General features: G+C 48.3%; 1 protein-coding gene and 1 pseudogene across 1 annotated transcript in view; one reads left to right on the top strand and one right to left on the bottom strand.

The window, feature by feature from the left end:
- HLTF (helicase like transcription factor) overlaps positions 1-20,330 on the bottom strand; it is a 479,436-nt gene that overhangs the window by 252,187 nt on the left and 206,919 nt on the right. The window lies entirely within an intron of this gene.
- Positions 13,844-13,962, top strand: LOC134912650 (5S ribosomal RNA; annotated as a pseudogene).

The raw sequence follows: 20,330 nt of genomic DNA, 5'->3' as shown, positions 1-20,330 counted from the left end.
TCTCTAACGTCCTAGTGGATGCTGGGGACTCCGTAAGGACCATGGGGATTATACCAAAGCTCCCAAACGGGCGGGAGAGTGCGGATGACTCTGCAGCACCGAATGAACAAACACAAGGTCCTCCTCAGCCAGGGTATCAAACTTGTAGAACTTTGCAAAGGTGTTTGAACCTGACCAAGTAGCTGCTCGGCAAAGCTGTAATGCCGAGACCCCTCGGGCAGCCGCCCAAGAAGAGCCCACCTTCCTTGTGGAATGGGCCTTAACTGATTCAGGCAGCGGCAACCCAGCCGCAGAATGAGCCTGCTGAATCGTGTTACAGATCCAGCGAGCAATAGTTTGCTTTGAAGCAGGCGCCCCAAGCTTGTTGGAAGCATACAGGATAAACAAAGATTCTGTTTTCCTGACCTTAGCCGATCTGGCTACATAAACCTTCAAAGCCACGACTACATCCAGCGACTCGGAATCCTCAAAGTCAGTAGTAGCCACAGGCACCACAATAGGTTGGTTTATATGAAAGGATAAAACCACTTTCGGCAGAAATTGTGGGCGGTCCGCAATTCTGCTCTATCCGCATGGAAAACCAGGGCTTTTATGTGACAAAGCAGCCAATTCTGACACACGCCTAGCCGAAGCCAAGGCTAATAGCAGGACCACCTTCCACGTGAGATATTTTACTTCCATCGTTTTGAGTGGTTCAAACCAGTGTGATTTCAGGAAACTCAACACCACGTTAAGATCCCAAGGTGCCACTGGAGGCACAAAAGGGGGCTGAAAATGCAGCACTCCCTTTATAAACGTCTGAACTTCAGGCAGAGAAGCCAGTTTTTTTAAAGAAAATGGATAAGGACGAAATCTGAACCTTAATGGAACCCAATTTAAGGCCCAAAGTCACTCCCGACTGTAGGAAGTGAAGGAAAAGGCCCAGCTGGAATTCCTCCATAGGGGCATTCCTGGCCTCACACCAAGCCACATATTTTTGCCATATACGGTGATAATGTTGAGCCGTCACATCCTTCCTAGCCTCTATCAGCGTAGGAATGACCTCATCCGGAATGCCTTTTTCTGCTAGGATCCGGCATTCAACCGCCATGCCGTCAAACGCAGCCGCGGTAAGTCTTGGAACAGACAGGGCCCCTGTTGCACAAGTCCTGTCCTTGAGGCAGAGGCCACAGGTCCTCTGTGAGCATTTCTTGCAGATCTGGATACCAAGTCCATCTTGGCCAATCCGGAACAAAGAGTACTGTTCTCACTCCTCGGTTCCTTATGATTCTCAGCACCTTGGGTATGAGAGGAAGAAATACATAGACCGACGGGAACACCCACGGTGTCACCAGTGCGTCCACATCCATCGCCTGAGGGTCTCTTGACCTGGCGCAATATCTCTGTAGCTTTTTGTTGAGGCGGGATGCCATCATGGCCACCTGTGGCAGTTCCCACCGACTTGCAATCTGCATGAAGACTTCTTGATGAAGTCCCCACTCTCCCGGGTGGAGGTCGTGCCTGCTGAGGAAGTCTGCTTCCCAGTTGTCCACTCCCGGAATGAACACTGCTGACAGTGCGCTTACTTGATTCTCCACCCAGCGAAGAATTCTGGTGGCTTCTACCATCGCCACCCTGCTTCTTGTGCCGCCTTGCGGTTTACATGAGCCACTGCGGTGATATTGTCTGACTGAATCAGAACCGGTTGGTCGCGAAGCAGCGTCTCCGCTTGACTTAGGGCGTTGTATATGGCCCTTAGTTCCAGGATATTGATGTGAAGGCAAGTCTCCAGCCTTGACCACAGCCCTTGGAAATTTCTTCCCTGTGTGACTGCCCCCCACACTCGGAGGCTTGCATCCGTGGTCACCAGGACCCAGTCCTGAATGCCGAATCTGCGACCTTCGAGAAGGTGAGCACTCTGCAGCCACCACAGGAGAGACACCCTGGCCCTGGGGGAAAGGGTGATTAACCGATGCATCTGAAGATGTGATCCGGACCACTTGTCCAGTAAGTCCCATTGGAAGGTCCTCGCATGGAACCTGCCGAAGGGAATGGCCTTGTATGATGCCACCCTCCTTCCCAGGACTCGAGTGCAGTGATGCACTGACACCTGTTTTGGTTTTAATAGATTCCTGACCAGCGTCACAAGCTCCTGAGCTCTCTCTATCGGGAGATAAACCCTTTTCTGGTGTCTAGGATCATGCCTAGGAGAGGCAGATGAGCTGTAGGAACCAGCAGCGACTTTGGAATATATAGAATCCAGCCGTGTTGCCGTTACACTTCCAGAGAAAGTGAAACGCTGTTCAGCAACTGCTCTCTTGATCTCGCTTTTATGAGGAGATCGTCCAAGTACGTGATAATAGTGACACCTTGCTTCCGCAGTAGCACCATCATTTCCGCCATTACCTTGGTGAATATTCTCAAGGCCATGGAGAGACCAAATGGCAACGTCTGAAATTGGTAATGACAATCCCGTACCGCAATTCAGAGGTACGCCTGATGAGGTGGATAAATGGGGACATGAAGGTATGCATCCTTTATGTCCCGAGTCACCATAAAATCTCCCCCTTTCAGGCTTGCAATGACCGCTCTTAGCGATTCCATCTTGAACTTGAACCTTTTCAGGTATATGTTCAGGGATTTTAAATTCAATATGGGTCTGACCAAACCGTCTGGTTTCGGGACTACAACATGGTCGAATAATAACCCCCCTCCTTGTTAAAGCCTTGACCACCACCTGTTGAAGATACAATTTGTGAATTGCAGTTAACACTGTTTCCCTCTCGTGGGGGGAAGCCGGCAGTGCCGTCGGTGAGAGGGCATCTTCTCAAAGTCCAGCTTGTATCCCTGAGACACAATATCTATTGCCCAGGGATCTAACAGGGAGTGAACCCACTTGTGGCTGAACTTACGAAGGCGTGCCCCCACCGGGCCTAGCTCCGCTTGTGGAGCCCCAGCGACATGCGGTGGATTTTTGTAGAGGCCGGGGAGGACTTCTGTTCCTGGGAACTAGCTGTGTTGTGCAGCTTCTTTCCTCTGCCCCCGCCTCTGGCAAGAAAGGACGCACCTCGGACTTTCTTGTTTCTTTATTCGAAAGGCTGCATTTGATAATGTCGTGCTTTCCTAGGCTGTGCAGGAATATAAGGCAAAATATCAGAATTACCAGCTATAGCTGTGGAGACCAGGTCCGAGAACCCTTCTCCACACAATCCTTAACCTTCCATATGCCTCTTAAGTCGGCATCATCTGTCCATTGCATATTCTACAGGACACGTCAAGCAGAAATCGACATAGCTTTGACTCTAGGACCCAGTATACTCATGTCTCTTTGGGCATGTTTTATATATACATATCTCTTAAGACAGCATCTTTAATATATATATATCTATATCTATATCTATATACATACTAGGGTCTCAATCTCTGCTGATAAGGTACCTGTCCACGCTGCCACAGCGCTATAAACCCATGCCGACACAATCGCCGGTCTGAGTAGTGTACCAGAATGTACACGCTATCTGTAGGATCCCTGAGAATAGCGGTTACGTCAGGGCTACCTTTTGGGCAAACGTGACACCCTAGGGGAAGATTCCCATCCTATCCTGGCCCTAGTTGGGAAAGGATACTGCCTGAGAATTCTTTGTGGGAAACTGCAGTCTCTTGTCTGGAGATTCCCGCTCTTTTTCATCATGAGAGGAGGGAAATTTACCTCAGCTTTCTTCCCCTTAAACATGTGTACCCTTGTGTCAGGGACAGATGAGTCATCAGTGATATGCAAATCATCTTTTATTACAATAATCATATATTGAATACTTTTCTGCCATTTTGGCTGTAACTTTGCATTATCATAGTCGACACTGGAGTCAAACTCCGTGTCGATATCAGTGTCTATTATTTTGGATAGTGAGCATTGAGAGACTCTAAAGGTCTCTGCGACATAGGGACAGACATGGGTAGATTTCCTGTCTGTTCTCTAATCTTTTGTGCAATAAATTCACCTTAGCACTTAATTACACATATCCAAACAGGTGTCGGCGTTGTCGACGGAGACACCCTCTCACACATATTTGCTCCATCTCCTCCTTAGGGGAGCCTTTTACCTCAGACATGTCGACACACGTACCGACACACCACACACTCAGGGAATGCTCATCTGAAGACAATTCCCCCATAAGGCCCTTTGGAGAGACAGAGAGAATATGCCAGCACACACCCCAGCGCTATTAACCCAGGAATAACACAGTAACTTAATGTTAACCCAGTAGCTGCTGTTTATATTGATTTTTGCGCCTAATTATGTGCCCCCCCTCTCTTTTTACCCTCTTCTACTGTGTAACTGCAGGGGAGAGGCTGGGGAGCTTCCTCTCAGCGGTGCTGTGGAGAAAAAACATGGCGCTGGTGAGTGCTGAGGAAGAAGCCCCGCCCCCTCGACGGCGGGCTTCTGTCCCGCTTTCATGAACAATTTTGGCAGGGGCTCATACATATATACAGTGCCCAACTGTATATTATGCAAACTTTTGCCAAAGAAATCTCTAATTGCTGCCCAGGGCGCCCTGCACCCTTACAGTGACCGGAGTATGTGGGTGTAGTGTGGGAGCAATGGCGCACAGCTGCAGTGCTGTGCGCTACCTCATATGAAGACTGGAGTCTTCTGCCGCCGATTTCGAAGTCTTCTTGCTTCTGTCACCGGCTTCTGTCTTCCGGCTTTGCGAGGGGGACGGTGGCGCGGCTCCAGGATCGGACGACCAAGGGTGCGATCCTGTGTACGATCCCTCTGGAGCTAATGGTGTCCAGTAGCCTAAGAAGCAGGACCTATCTTCAGTGAGTAGGGCTGCTTCTCTCCCCTCAGTCCCACGTAGCAGAGAGTCTGTTGCCAGCAGATCTCTCTGAAAATAAAAAACCTAACAAAATACTTTCTTTTTAGAAAGCTCAGGAGAGCTCACTAAGTAGCACCCAGCTCGTCCGGGCACAAATTCAAACTGAGGTCTGGAGGAGGGACATAGAGGGAGGAGCCAGAACACGCCAGAATCCAAATTCTTACTTAAAGTGCCCTGTCTCCTGCGGAGCCAGTCTATTACCCATGGTCCTTACGGAGTCCCCAGCATCCACTAGGAGGTTAGAGAAAGACGCATTACAAAGTGAAGCGGTTGTCACCAATGTGATTGATGCCAAGACTCAAGCAGTTTTGTCTCAGGATTGGCCGGTCATTCCAGTGCTGTATACTATCCCGAAGCTACACAAGAACCCTACATGCCCTCCCGGCCGTCCTATTATTGTGGCCCGTGAATCTCTATACTATACGATCTCCAAGTATTTGGATATGTTTCTTCAGCCGATCGTAAGTGAGCAAGCTACTTATCTTAAAGACACCACTGCCTTTTTGACTCAAATCCTGGCACTAACTCCATTGCCAGACAAAATAAGAATTTACTTACCGATAATTCTATTTCTCGGAGTCCGTAGTGGATGCTGGGGTTCCTGAAAGGACCATGGGGAATAGCGGCTCCGCAGGAGACAGGGCACAAAAAGTAAAGCTTTCCGATCAGGTGGTGTGCACTGGCTCCTCCCCCTATGACCCTCCTCCAAGCCTCAGTTAGGTACTGTGCCCGGACGAGCGTACACAATAAGGGAGGAATTTTGAATCCCGGGTAAGACTCATACCAGCCACACCAATCACACCGTACAACTTGTGATCAAACCCAGTTAACAGTATGATAACAGAGGAGCCTCTGAAAGATGGCTTCCTAAACAATAACCCGAATTAGTTAACAATAACTATGTACAATTATTGCAGATAATCCGCACTTGGGATGGGCGCCCAGCATCCACTACGGACTCCGAGAAATAGAATTATCGGTAAGTAAATTCTTATTTTCTCTATCGTCCTAGTGGATGCTGGGGTTCCTGAAAGGACCATGGGGATTATACCAAAGCTCCCAAACGGGCGGGAGAGTGCGGATGACTCTGTAGCACCGAATGAGAGAACTCCAGGTCCTCCTTAGCCAGAGTATCAAATTTGTAAAATTTTACAAACGTGTTTGCCCCTGACCACGTAGCTGCTCGGCAAAGTTGTAATGCCGAGACCCCTCGGGCAGCCGCCCAAGATGAGCCCACCTTCCTTGTGGAGTGGGCCTTTACAGATTTAGGCTGTGGCAGGCCTGCCACAGAATGTGCAAGTTGGATTGTGCTACAGATCCAACGAGCAATCGTCTGCTTAGACGCAGGAGCACCCATCTTGTTGGGTGCATACAATATAAACAACGAGTCAGATTTTCTGACTCCAGCTGTCCTTGCAATATATATTTTTAATGCTCTGACAACGTCCAGTAACTTGGAGTCCTCCAAGTCACTTGTAGCCGCAGGCACTACAATAGGCTGGTTCAGATGAAATGCTGACACCACCTTAGGGAGAAAATGCGGACGAGTCCGCAGTTCTGCCCTGTCCGAATGGAAAATCAGATATGGGCTTTTGTAAGATAAAGCTGCCAGTTCTGACACTCTCCTGGCCGAAGCCAGGGCTAGTAACATGGTCACTTTCCATGTGAGATATTTTAAATCCACCTTTTTTAGTGGTTCAAACCAATGAGATTTTAGAAATTCCAAAACCACATTGAGATCCCACGGTGCCACTGGAGGCACCACAGGAGGCTGTATATGCAGCACTCCCTTAACAAAAGTCTGGACTTCAGGAACTGAAGCCAATTCTTTTTGAAAGAAAATCGACAGGGCCGAAATTTGAACCTTAATGGACCCCAATTTCAGGCCCATAGACACTCCTGTTTGCAGGAAATGTAGGAATCGACCCAGTTGAAATTCCTCCGTCGGAGCACTCCGATCCTCGCACCACGCAACATATCTTCGCCAAATGCGGTGATAGTGTTGCACGGTTACTTCCTTCCTTGCTTTAATCAAAGTAGGAATGACTTCTTCCGGCATGCCTTTTTCCTTTAAGATCCGGCGTTCAACCGCCATGCCGTCAAACGCAGCCGCGGTAAGTCTTGAAACAGACAGGGACCCTGCTGAAGCAAGTCCCTCCTTAGAGGTAGAGGCCACGGATCTTCCGTGATCATCTCTTGAAGTTCCGGGTACCAAGTCCTTCTTGGCCAATCCGGAACCACTAGTATCGTTCTTACGCCTCTTTGCCGTATAATTCTCAATACTTTTGGTATGAGAGGCAGAGGAGGAAACACATACACCGACTGGTACACCCAAGGCGTTACCAGCGCGTCCACAGCTATTGCCTGCGGATCTCTTGACCTGGCGCAATACCTGTCCAGTTTTTTGTTGAGGCGAGACGCCATCATGTCCACCATTGGTCTTTCCCAACGGGTTACCAGCATGTGGAAGACTTCCGGATGAAGTCCCCACTCTCCCGGGTGAAGGTCGTGTCTGCTGAGGAAGTCTGCTTCCCAGTTGTCCACTCCCGGGATGAACACTGCTGACAGTGCTATCACATGATTCTCTGCCCAGCGAAGAATCCTTGCAGCTTCTGCCATTGCACTCCTGCTTCTTGTGCCGCCCTGTCTGTTTACATGGGCGACTGCCGTGATGTTGTCCGACTGGATCAACACCGGTTTTCCTTGAAGCAGAGGTTCTGCCTGGCTTAGAGCATTGTAGATTGCTCTTAGTTCCAGAATGTTTATGTGAAGAGACGTTTCCAGGCTCGTCCACACTCCCTGGAAGTTTCTTCCTTGTGTGACTGCTCCCCAGCCTCTCAGGCTGGCGTCCGTGGTCACCAGGATCCAATCCTGTATGCCGAATCTGCGGCCCTCCAATAGATGAGCACTCTGCAACCACCACAGAAGAGATACCCTTGTCCTTGGAGACAGGGTTATCCGCTGGTGCATCTGAAGATGCGACCCTGACCATTTGTCCAACAGATCCCTCTGGAAAATTCGTGCATGGAATCTGCCGAATGGAATTGCTTCGTAAGAAGCCACCATTTTTCCCAGGACTCTTGTGCATTGATGTACAGACACCTTTCCTGGTTTTAGGAGGTTCCTGACAAGCTCGGATAACTCCTTGGCTTTTTCCTCTGGGAGAAAAACCTTTTTCTGAACCGTGTCCAGAATCATCCTTAGGAACAGCAGACGAGTTGTCGGCATTAACTGGGATTTTGGAATATTCAGAATCCAGCCGTGCTGTTTTAGCACTTCTTGAGACAGTGCTAATCCCCTCTCTAGCTGTTCTCTGGACCTTGCCCTTATTAGGAGATCGTCCAAGTATGGGATAATTAATACACCTTTTCTTCGAAGAAGAATCATCATCTCGGCCATTACCTTTGTAAAGACCCGAGGTGCCGTGGACAATCCGAACGGCAGCGTCTGAAACTGATAGTAACAGTTTTGTACAACGAACCTGAGGTACCCCTGGTGTGAGGGGTAAATTGGAACGTGGAGGTACGCATCCTTGATGTCCAAGGACACCATAAAGTCCCCTTCTTCCAGGTTCGCTATCACTGCTCTGAGTGACTCCATTTTGAACTTGAACTTCTTTATGTACAGGTTCAAGGACTTCAGATTTAGAATAGGTCTTACCGAGCCGTCCGGCTTCGGTACCACAAATAGAGTGGAATAATACCCCTTTCCCTGTTGTAGAAGAGGTACCTTGACTATCACCTGCTGAGAGTACAGCTTGTGAATGGCTTCCAAAACCGTCTCCCTTTCTGAGGGGGACGTTGGTAAAGCAGACTTCAGGAAACGGCGAGGCGGATCTGTCTCTAGTTCCAACCTGTACCCCTGAGATATTATCTGCAGGATCCAGGGATCTACCTGCGAGTGAGCCCACTGCGCGCTGAAATTCTTGAGACGACCGCCCACCGCCCCCGAGTCCGCTTGAGAAGCCCCAGCGTCATGCTGAGGCTTTTGTAGAAGCGGGGGAGGGCTTCTGTTCCTGGGAAGGAGCTGCCTGTTGGTGTCTCTTCCCCCTTCCTCTGCCTCGTGGCAGATATGAATATCCCTTTGCTCTCTTGTTTTTAAAGGAACGAAAGGGCTGCGGTTGAAAAGTCGGTGTCTTTTTCTGTTGGGGAGTAGCTTGAGGTAAAAAGGTGGATTTCCCGGCTGTAGCCGTGGCCACCAAATCTGATAGACCGACTCCAAATAACTCCTCCCCTTTATACGGCAAAACTTCCATATGCCGTTTTGAGTCCGCATCGCCTGACCACTGTCGCGTCCATAAACTTCTTCTGGCCGAAATGGACATAGCACTTACCCGTGATGCCAGTGTGCAGATATCCCTCTGTGCATCACGCATATAAAGAAATGCATCCTTTATTTGCTCTAAAGACAGTAAAACATTGTCCCTATCCAGGGTATCAATATTTTCAATCAGGGACTCTGACCAAGCTACTCCAGCACTGCACATCCAGGCTGTCGCTATAGCTGGTCGTAGTATAACACCTGTATGTGTGTATATACTTTTTTGGATATTTTCCATCCTCCTATCTGCTGGATCTTTAAGTGCGGCCGTCTCAGGAGAGGGTAACGCCACTTGTTTAGATAAGCGTGTGAGCGCCTTGTCCACCCTAGGAGGTGTTTCCCAGCGCGCCCTAACCTCTGACGGGAAAGGGTATAAAGCTAATAACTTCTTTGAAATTAGCATCTTTTTATCGGGGGCAACCCACGCTTCATCACATACATCATTTAGTTCTTCTGATTCAGGAAAAACTATAGGTAGTTTTTTCACACCCCACATAATACCCTGTTTAGTGGTACCTGTAGTATCAGCTAAATGTAACGCCTCCTTCATTGCCAAAATCATATAACGTGTGGCCCTACTGGAAAATACGGTTGATTCGTCACCGTCGCCACTGGAATCAGTGCCTGTGTCTGGGTCTGTGTCGACCGACTGAGGCAAAGGGCGTTTTACAGCCCCTGACGGTGTTTGAGGCGCCTGGACAGGCACTAACTGATTGTCCGGCCGTCTCATGTCGTCAAACGACTGCTTTAGCGTGTTGACACTATCCCGTAATTCCATAAATAAAGGCATCCATTCTGGTGTCGACCCCCTAGGAGGTGACATCCCCATATTTGGCAATTGCTCCGCCTCCACACCAATATCGTCCTCATACATGTCGACACACACGTACCGACACACAGCAGACACACAGGGAATGCTCTTAACGAAGACAGGACCCCACTAGCCCTTTGGGGAGACAGAGGGAGAGTTTGCCAGCACACACCAAAAGCGCTATATATGACAGGGATAGCCGTATAATAAGTGCTCCCTGTATAGCTGCTTTTATAATATAATTTTTGCCACTATTTTGCCCCCCCTCTCTTGTTTTTCCCTGTTTCTGTAGTGCAGTGCAGGGGAGAGACCTGGGAGCCGTCCTGACCAGCGGAGCTGTGTAAGGAAAATGGCGCTGTGTGCTGAGGAGATAGGCCCGCCCCTTTTCCGGCGGGCTCGTCTCCCGCTCTTTAGTGTATTCTGGCAGGGGTTAAATATCTCCATATAGCCCCCGGAGGCTATATGTGAGGTATTTTTTAGCCAAATAGGTTTTCATTTGCCTCCCAGGGCGCTCCCCTCCCAGCGCCCTGCACCCTCAGTGACTGCCGTGTGAAGTGTGCTGAGAGGAAAATGGCGCACAGCTGCAGTGCTGTGCGCTACCTTTAGAAGACTGAGGAGTCTTCTGCCGCCGATTCTGGACCTCTTCATGTTTCAGCATCTGCAAGGGGGCCGGCGGCGAGGCTCCGGTGACCATCCAGGCTGTACCTGTGATCGTCCCTCTGGAGCTGATGTCCAGTAGCCAAGAAGCCAATCCATCCTGCACGCAGGTGAGTTCACTTCTTCTCCCCTAAGTCCCTCGTTGCAGTGATCCTGTTGCCAGCAGGACTCACTGTAAAATAAAAAACCTAAGCTAAACTTTCTCTAAGCAGCTCTTTAGGAGAGCCACCTAGATTGCACCCTTCTCGGCCGGGCACAAAAATCTAACTGAGGCTTGGAGGAGGGTCATAGGGGGAGGAGCCAGTGCACACCACCTGATCGGAAAGCTTTACTTTTTGTGCCCTGTCTCCTGCGGAGCCGCTATTCCCCATGGTCCTTTCAGGAACCCCAGCATCCACTAGGACGATAGAGAAATATCTTATGTGTACAGTAGATGTCGTTAGCCTATAAACGAACATCCCCCACCATCTGGGAACAGAGGCTATCAGACGCTGTATCACTGGCAACACGAGATATACAGGGCAAGATGTCAATTTTTTCATTCAGCTCCTAGAGCTCACTTTGAAACGCAACTATTTCATCTTTGACGGCAAACTGTATCAACAATAGTCAGTGTGTGCTATGGGTTCTTGTGTAGCTCCCAGCCTGGCTAACCTGTTCATGTGTGAGGTAGAAAGGGATCTGTTTCTCACGAACCCCAAGGTGTCGAGCAAGATTAAGTCATACCATCGCTACATCGATTATATTTTCATCCTGTGGTCAGGTACAGAAGAGGAATTCAATAGTGCTATGTGTCATGTTAATTCATTAGACACTTCGATTAAATTCACATTCTCTTTCAGTTTTGACACTTCACTATTTAGATGTCACGGTTACACAGGATCACAACCATTGTTTACATACGGCACTTAATGTAAAAGACACAGACAGGAACACTACCTTACACGCCAATAATCATCACCCTCCTGCCATGAAATGGGGATTGCCCTACTCCCAATTTCTTAGGATTTATCGCATTTGCAGTGACAGTACGGATGCAAGCAACCAGATCGATATTATGCTACGCAAGTTTCTAGTTAGGGGCTACAAACTTAAGTACCTTAAAAAAAGCTAAGGAAAAGGTACTGACCAAGAACCGTAGTGATATACTACAAAAAAGTGCTTTTACGGACTCTAGAGACCAAATAGTGTGGCCACAGGACTTTTCTACTAATAGTGTCCACACGGTCAGCTCAGCCAAGCGGATCTGGCCTATCATATCAAATGATAAAGCACTACCTACATTTAAAGAATCTTTCATTCTCCCAGCATTCCGCAGGGGCAGAAACATTAAGGACATTATTGTACATAATGATATCTCCAACTTTAGTAAAATGACATCCACACATTTCCTTACACGCAAACCGGGCAACTACAAATGTTTGGGCTGCACCACATGTAGTTGTCTGGAAACGGGACAATTCTTCTATCACCTGAGATCGGGTAAGAAATTCACGATTAAAGCCCCATATACGTGTTCCAGTCGTTTTGTTATCTATTACATCAAATGCCCATGCGGACTTCTCTACATTGGGAAAACAATCCACCAATTCAAAGAAAGGATAGCCCTCCACCGATCAAGTATTAGAGCAGCACTGGAGGGGAAAGGCTCTGATCAACCAGTGGCTCGACACTTTAAAGATTGCCATCATAACTTAGCGTCAATTCGCTATAAAATCATAGACGGAGTGCCCGAATCTAAAAGGGGCGGTGATCGGGGTAAAATCCTACAACAGAAAGAAGCACGCTGGATTTATACCCTACAAACAGTTAAACCACTGGGTTTGAATGAGATTCTCTCTTATACATGTTTTTTATAATTTTGTAGCAATTCATCTCACATTCATTATGCAGGTTCAGTTAGGGTATATGAAGGTTATTTTCAGTTACTAAGGCCTCATGGTAGGTGCTCTTTTAAGTAAGACGCTATATATTAGTATCTTTATCTATTCGTTTACTGAGCGATAGTAATAGTGCCCGGCACTGATTTAGATCTTTATTCTACAGCAGGGGTGGGGAACCTCAGGCCCGAGGGCCGTATAGGGCCCGCAGAGCCACTTGATCCGGCCCGGTCAGGCTCACCTAACCGAGGGAGATACTGGGTGCCCGCTGAGATTTTGTTTCAAGCAGGCGCCCGGCTTCTTTTCCTCAGCAGCAGCCGGAGGCAGGAGTTCACTGTGTGTGTGCAAGCGGTGCTACTAGGGGGCATATCTAATAGGGCATATTGAATGGGGCATAACAAGTGACTTGGGGCATATCTAATGAGGCATAACAAGTGACTGGGGGCATATCTAATGGGACATAAGTGACTGGGGGCATATGTACTGGGGCATAACAACTGACTGGGGGTATATCTACTGGGGGCATAACTACTGACTGGGGGCATAACTACTGGGCCACAACTACTGGGGACATATCTACTGGGGCATAACAACTGACTGGGGGCATAACTACTGACTGGGGGCATATCTACTGGGCCACAACTACTGGGGACATATCTACTGGTGGCAGGCTAATTTTTTAGTTGATAATTTTTGTATGGCCCCCGAAGGATTTTATAAATATCCAAATGGCCCTTGGTAGAAAAAAGGTTCCCCACCCCTGTTCTACAGTGTAGACGATATCTATAGTGGATAGTTCGTTTCACGCAATATGTTTTCATTTATATGCTCCAATTGTTTATGAATTCAGCAGTATATCTGGACCGGTTTATTCTCTATACTTGCGCTGCGCTGGTTCTCCAAGTTACCCGTGTGTATTGTATACATCTAATGCATTCTCATTGTTTGTTATGTGCAGCCGGGTTTCCATGGGTTTCCACGCAGTCTCCCGACATTTTGTATCTAAACACAACTCCAATCCAGAGGACCTTAGCTTCAAGGCCATTGAACACGTTTGCCTTGGCGAGAGAGGAGGAGACCTTGGAAACAAACTTTCAAGACGAGAAATGTACTGGATTTTCCAGCTGCAGACTCTACATCCAGTCGGCTTAAATGAGGGATACGAAATTGCACCTTTTTTATGAGGTGCAGAATCCCAGAAATACTTCATTCCTCCTTCTTTTTCCTTCTCTCACTTCACGAACTAGATGTATTTAGCTAATCACTGTTCACTAATAAAGAAATAAAATCACGTGGTATTATGATGTCTAATCATTTTCGCGTACAGTCAAACCACACTGGTACGCCCAATCTCGTCTGATCTTGGAAGCTAAGCAGTGTCTGGGCCTGATCAGTACCAGGAAAGGAGACTACCTGGGAAGATTAGGTACTGTAATGTCTAATAAATGACGTCAATTTAATACCGATTTATAATGATAATTGCAATGTACACCTCCAATATATTATTGTAGTCCACGAAAACTTTGCACTGCTAATCAGTACGTTTTATCCTGCACTATTCTACTAATTTTATCCATGTCCTCAATCTACACCTTGCACTAGTATGTCATCCATTTGCACTTTGTAATGCTATACAATACATTGTGTTATCATTGCACTAGCTGTTTTAATTCTTATGTAATCTTGCACATTGCACTGCTATTTAATGCATCTTTTAACCTATTGCTATTCAATGAATATGAGCTCCTATTTGTTCATTTAATATTGCACTAGCACTTTATTGTTTTAAAAAGTAGTATATATGTCCCTTATTTCTATGGTTTGTGCAAAAACCATTCTGAATGCTTGTAAACAAAATTTTTGCTAGGATATTACCATTTGTTTTTCTTTCTATTTATGTGACCGTTGTCATGGACACGGATGTGCCTGGAATATATCTGGATCTGAAAGAACTACAAAAAGATGGCCGCCACATTATGGAATTCAATGGACTTAATCCCAACAAAGATGGCCGCCGCCTCATTGACGTTTTGAGACAGAACTCTCCTGTATGCTTTGATGTCCGCCGGGGACAGCCGTGGACGCAAGCGCAGACGATCTCCTGGAAGCAGAGAACCGCCGTGGGCGCATGCGCAGACGCGGACCGGACGTGGGGCGGAAATGACGGAGACGCGACACCCGTCCCCGGAAGTGTGGCGGAAATGCCGCTACTACACTGTAATTATGGACTTAAAGTAGTTTTGACTCCTTTATGGTTTCCACAATCACTGACTCTGCTCTATTGTACAGCCCACAGTATTTTATACTCCCATATACAGAACTAAAAATAAGATTTTACTTACCGATAAATCTATTTCTCGTAGTCCGTAGTGGATGCTGGGGACTCCGTCAGGACCATGGGGAATAGCGGCTCCGCAGGAGACAGGGCACAAAAATAAAGCTTTAGGATCAGGTGGTGTGCACTGGCTCCTCCCCCTATGACCCTCCTCCAAGCCTCAGTTAGGATACTGTGCCCGGACGAGCGTACACAATAAGGAAGGATAATGAATCCCGGGTAAGACTCATACCAGCCACACCAATCACACCGTACAACTTGTGATCTGAACCCAGTTAACAGTATGACAAACGTAGGAGCCTCTGAACAGACGGCTCACAACAATAACAACCCGATTTTTTTGTAACAATAACTATGTACAAGTATTGCAGACAATCCGCACTTGGGATGGGCGCCCAGCATCCACTACGGACTACGAGAAATAGATTTATCGGTAAGTAAAATCTTATTTTCTCTGACGTCCTAAGTGGATGCTGGGGACTCCGTCAGGACCATGGGGATTATACCAAAGCTCCCAAACGGGCGGGAGAGTGCGGATGACTCTGCAGCACCGAATGAGAGAACTCCAGGTCCTCTTTAGCCAGGGTATCAAATTTGTAGAATTTTACAAACGTGTTCTCCCCCGACCACGTAGCTGCTCGGCAGAGTTGTAATGCCGAGACCCCCCGGGCAGCCGCCCAGGATGAGCCCACTTTCCTTGTGGAATGGGCCTTGACAGATTTTGGTTGTGGCAAGCCTGCCACAGAATGTGCAAGTTGAATTGTGCTACAAATCCAACGAGCAATCGTCTGCTTAGAAGCAGGAGCACCCAGCTTGTTGGGTGCATACAATATAAACAGCGAGTCAGACTTTCTGACTCCAGCCGTTCTTGAAATATATATTTTCAATGCCCGGACCACGTCCAACAACTTGGAATCCTCCAAATCGTTAGTAGCCGCAGGCACCACAATAGGCTGGTTCAGGTGAAACGCTGACACCACCTTAGGCAGAAAATGAGGACGCGTCCGCAGTTCTGCCCTGTCCGAATGGAAAATCAGATATGGGCTTTTATAGGATAAAGCCGCCAATTCTGACACTCTCCTGGCTGAAGCCAGGGCCAGTAGCATGGTTACTTTCCATGTAAGATATTTCAAATCCGCCAATTTGAGTGGCTCAAACCAATGGGATTTGAGAAAATCCAAAACTACATTAAGGTCCCACGGAGCCACTGGGGGCACAACCGTCTCTGTATATGTAGTACTCCTTTTACAAAAGTCTGGACTTCAGGAACTGAAGCCAATTCTTTCTGGAAGAAAATCGACAGGGCCGAAATTTGAACCTTAATGGACCCCAATTTGAGGCCCATAGACAATCCTGTTTGCAGGAAATGTAGGAATCGACCCAATTGAAATTCCTCCGTGGGGGCCTTCCTGGTCTCACACCACGCAACATATTTTCTCCAAATGCGGTGATAATGTTGTGCAGTCACCTCCTTCCTGGCTTTTACCAGTGTAGGAATGACCTCTTCCGGAATGCCTTTTTCCCTTAGAATTCGGCGTTCAACCGCCACGCCGTCAAACGCAGCCGCGGTAAGTCTTGGAATAGACACGGTCCCTGCTGAAGCAGGTCCCTTCTTAGAGGTAGAGGCCACGGATCCTCCGTGAGCATCTCTTGAAGTTCCGGGTACCAAGTTCTTCTTGGCCAATCCGGAGCCACGAGTATCGTTCTTACTCCCCTTTGCCTTATAATTCTCAGTACTTTTGGTATGAGAGGCAGAGGAGGGAACACATACACTGACTGGAACACCCACGGTGTTACCAGAGCGTCCACAGCTATTGCCTGAGGGTCTCTTGACCTGGCGCAATACCTGTCCAGTTTTTTGTTGAGGCGGGACGCCATCATATCCACCTTTGGTTTTTCCCAACGGTTCACAATCATGTGGAAGACTTCTGGATGAAGTTCCCACTCTCCCGGGTGTAGATCGTGTCTGCTGAGGAAGTCTGCTTCCCAGTTGTCCACTCCCGGAATGAACACTGCTGACAGTGCTATCACATGATCTTCCGCCCAGCGAAGAATCCTTGCAGCTTCTGCCATTGCTGTCCTGCTTCTTGTGCCGCCCTGTCTGTTTACGTGGGCGACTGCCGTGATGTTGTCCGACTGGATCAACACCGGCTGACCCTGAAGCAGGGGTTTTGCCAGACTTAGAGCATTGTAAATCGCTCTTAGCTCCAGTATATTTATGTGAAAAGACATCTCCAGGCTTGACCATACTCCCTGGAAGTTTCTTCCCTGTGTGACCGCTCCCCAGCCTCTCAGACTGGCATCCGTGGTCACCAGGACCCAGTCCTGTATGCCGAATCTGCGGCCCTCTAACAGATGAGCACTCTGCAACCACCACAGAAAAGACACCCTTGTCCGTGGTGATAAGGTTATCCGCTGGTGCATCTGCAGATGCGATCCGGACCATTTGTCCAACAGATCCCACTGAAAAGTTCGTGCGTGGAATCTGCCGAATGGAATCGCTTCGTAAGAAGTCACCATCTTTCCCAGGACTCTTGTGCATTGATGCACAGACACTTTTCCTGGTTTTAGGAGGTTCCTGACAAGTTTGGATAACTCCTTGGCTTTCTCCTCCGGAAGAAACACCTTTTTCTGAACCGTGTCCAGAATCATTCCCAGGAACAGCAGACGTGTTGTCGGTGTCAACTGAGATTTTGGAAAATTCAGAATCCACCCGTGTTGTTGCAGCACTACTTGGGTTAGTGCTACTCCGTCCTCCAGCTGTTCTCTGGACCTTGCCCTTATCAGGAGATCGTCCAAGTAAGGGATAATTAATACGCCTCTTCTTCGAAGAAGAATCATCATTTCGGCCATTACCTTGGTAAAGACCCGAGGTGCCGTGGACAATCCAAACGGCAGCGTCTGAAACTGATAATGACAGTTTTGCACCACGAACCTGAGGTACCCTTGATGTGAAGGGCAAATTGGGACATGCAGGTAAGCATCCTTTATGTCCAGGGACACCATAAAGTCCCCTTCTTCCAGATTCGCTATCACTGCTCTGAGTGACTCCATCTTGAATTTGAATTTCTGTATGTACAGGTTCAAAGATTTCAGATTTAGAATAGGTCTTACCGAGCCGTCCGGCTTCGGTACCACAAATAGCGTGGAGTAATACCCTTTTCCTTGTTGTAGGAGGGGTACCTTGACTATCACCTGCTGAGAAAACAGCTTGTGAATGGCTTCCAATACCGTCGCCCTGTCTGAGGGAGACGTTGGCAAAGCAGACTTTAGGAACCGGCGAGGGGGAGACTTCTCGAACTCCAACCTGTAACCCTGAGATACTACCTGCAGGATCCAGGGGTCCACCTGTGAGCAAGCCCACTGTGCGCTGAAATTCTTGAGTCGACCCCCCACCGCTCCTGAGTCCGCTTGTAAAGCCCCAGCGTCATGCTGAGGGCTTTGCAGAACCCTGGGAGGGCTTCTGTTCCTGGGCAGGGGCAGCTTGCTGTCCTCTCTTACCCCTTCCTCTGCCCCGGGGCAGATATGACTGTCCTTTTGCCCGCTTGTTCTTATAGGACCGAAAGGACTGCGGCTGAAAAGACGGTGTCTTTTTCTGTTGGGAGGGGGTCTGAGGTAAAAAGGTGGATTTTCCGGCAGTTGCCGTGGCCACCAGATCCGATAGACCGACGCCAAATAATTCCTCCCCTTTATACGGCAATACTTCCATATGTCGTTTAGAATCCGCATCACCTGACCACTGTCGCGTCCATAAACTTCTTCTGGCAGATATGGACAACGCATTTACTCTCGATGCCAGAGTGCAAATATCCCTCTGAGCATCTCGCATATAAAGAAAAGCATCCTTTAATTGCTCTATAGTCAATAAAATACTGTCCCTATCCAGGGTATCAATATTTTCAGTCAGGGAATCCGACCAGACCACCCCAGCACTGCACATCCAGGCTGAGGCGATGGCTGGTCGCAGTATAACACCAGTATGTGTGTATATACTTTTTAGGGTAGTTTCCAGCCTCCTATCAGCTGGATCCTTGAGGGCGGCCGTATCAGGAGACGGTAACGCCACTTGTTTTGATAAGCGTGTGAGCGCCTTATCCACCCTAGGGGGTGTTTCCCAGCGCGCCCTAACCTCTGGCGGGAAAGGGTATAATGCCAATAACTTTTTTGAAATTAGCACTTTTCTATCTGGGTTAACCCACGCTTCATCACATACATCATTCAATTCCTCTGATTCAGGAAAAACTACAGGTAGTTTTTTCACCCCCCACATAATACCCCTTTTTGTGGTACTTGCAGTATCAGAGATATGCAAAGCCTCCTTCATTGCCGTGATCATATAACGTGTGGCCCTACTTGAAAATACGTTTGTTTCTTCACCGTCGACACTAGATTCAGTGTCCGTGTCTGGGTCTGTGTCGACCGACTGAGGTAAAGGGCGTTTTACAGCCCCTGACGGTGTCTGAGACGCCTGGGCAGGTACCAACTGGTTTTCCGGCCGTCTCATGTCGTCAACTGATTTTTGTAATGTGCTGACATTATCACGTAATTCCATAAACAAAGCCATCCATTCCGGTGTCGACTCCCTGGGGGGTGACATCACCATTATCGGCAATTGCTCTGCCTCCACACCAACATCGTCCTCATACATGTCGACACACACGTACCGACACACAGCAGACACACAGGGAATGCTCTTATCGAAGACAGGACCCCACTAGCCCTTTGGGGAGACAGAGGGAGAGTTTGCCAGCACACACCCAAGCGCTATAATATATATGGGAACAACCTTATATAAGTGTTGTATCCTTATAGCAGCTTAAATATATAAAATATCGCCAAAAAAAGTGCCCCCCCTCTCTGTTTTACCCTGTTTCTGTAGTGCAGTGCAGGGGAGAGTCCTGGGAGCCTTCCTCACAGCGGAGCTGAGCAGGAAAATGGCGCTGTGTGCTGAGGAGAATAAGCCCCGCCCCCTATTCCGGCGGGCTTTTCTCCCGGAGTTTGAGATATCTGGCATGGGTTTAATACATCCATATAGCCTCAAGGGCTATATGTGATGTATTTTTTAGCCATAAAAGGTATTATACATTGCTGCCCAGGGCGCCCCCAGCAGCGCCCTGCACCCTCCGTGACCTAAGGTGTGAAGTGTGTGACAACAATGGCGCACAGCTGCAGTGCTGTGCGCTACCTTCATGAAGACTGAAAAGCCTTCTGCCGCCGGTTTCTGGACCTTCAATCTTCAGCATCTGCAAGGGGGGTCGGAGGCGCGGCTCCGGGACGAACCCCAGGGTGAGACCTGTGTTCAGACTCCCTCTGGAGCTAATGGTGTCCAGTAGCCTAAGAAGCCAATCCATCCTGCACGCAGGTGAGTTGAACTTCTCTCCCCTAAGTCCCTCGATGCAGTGAGCCTGTTGCCAGCAGGACTCACTGAACATAAAAAACCTAAAAACTTTTTCTAAGCAGCTCATTAAGAG

The sequence above is a fragment of the Pseudophryne corroboree genome, chromosome 4 (genome assembly GCF_028390025.1).
Source record: "Pseudophryne corroboree isolate aPseCor3 chromosome 4, aPseCor3.hap2, whole genome shotgun sequence".
Lineage (NCBI taxonomy): Eukaryota > Metazoa > Chordata > Amphibia > Anura > Myobatrachidae > Pseudophryne > Pseudophryne corroboree.
The sequence above is the reverse complement of the archived record's forward strand: the minus strand, read 5'-3'. Positions and strand labels throughout refer to the sequence as shown.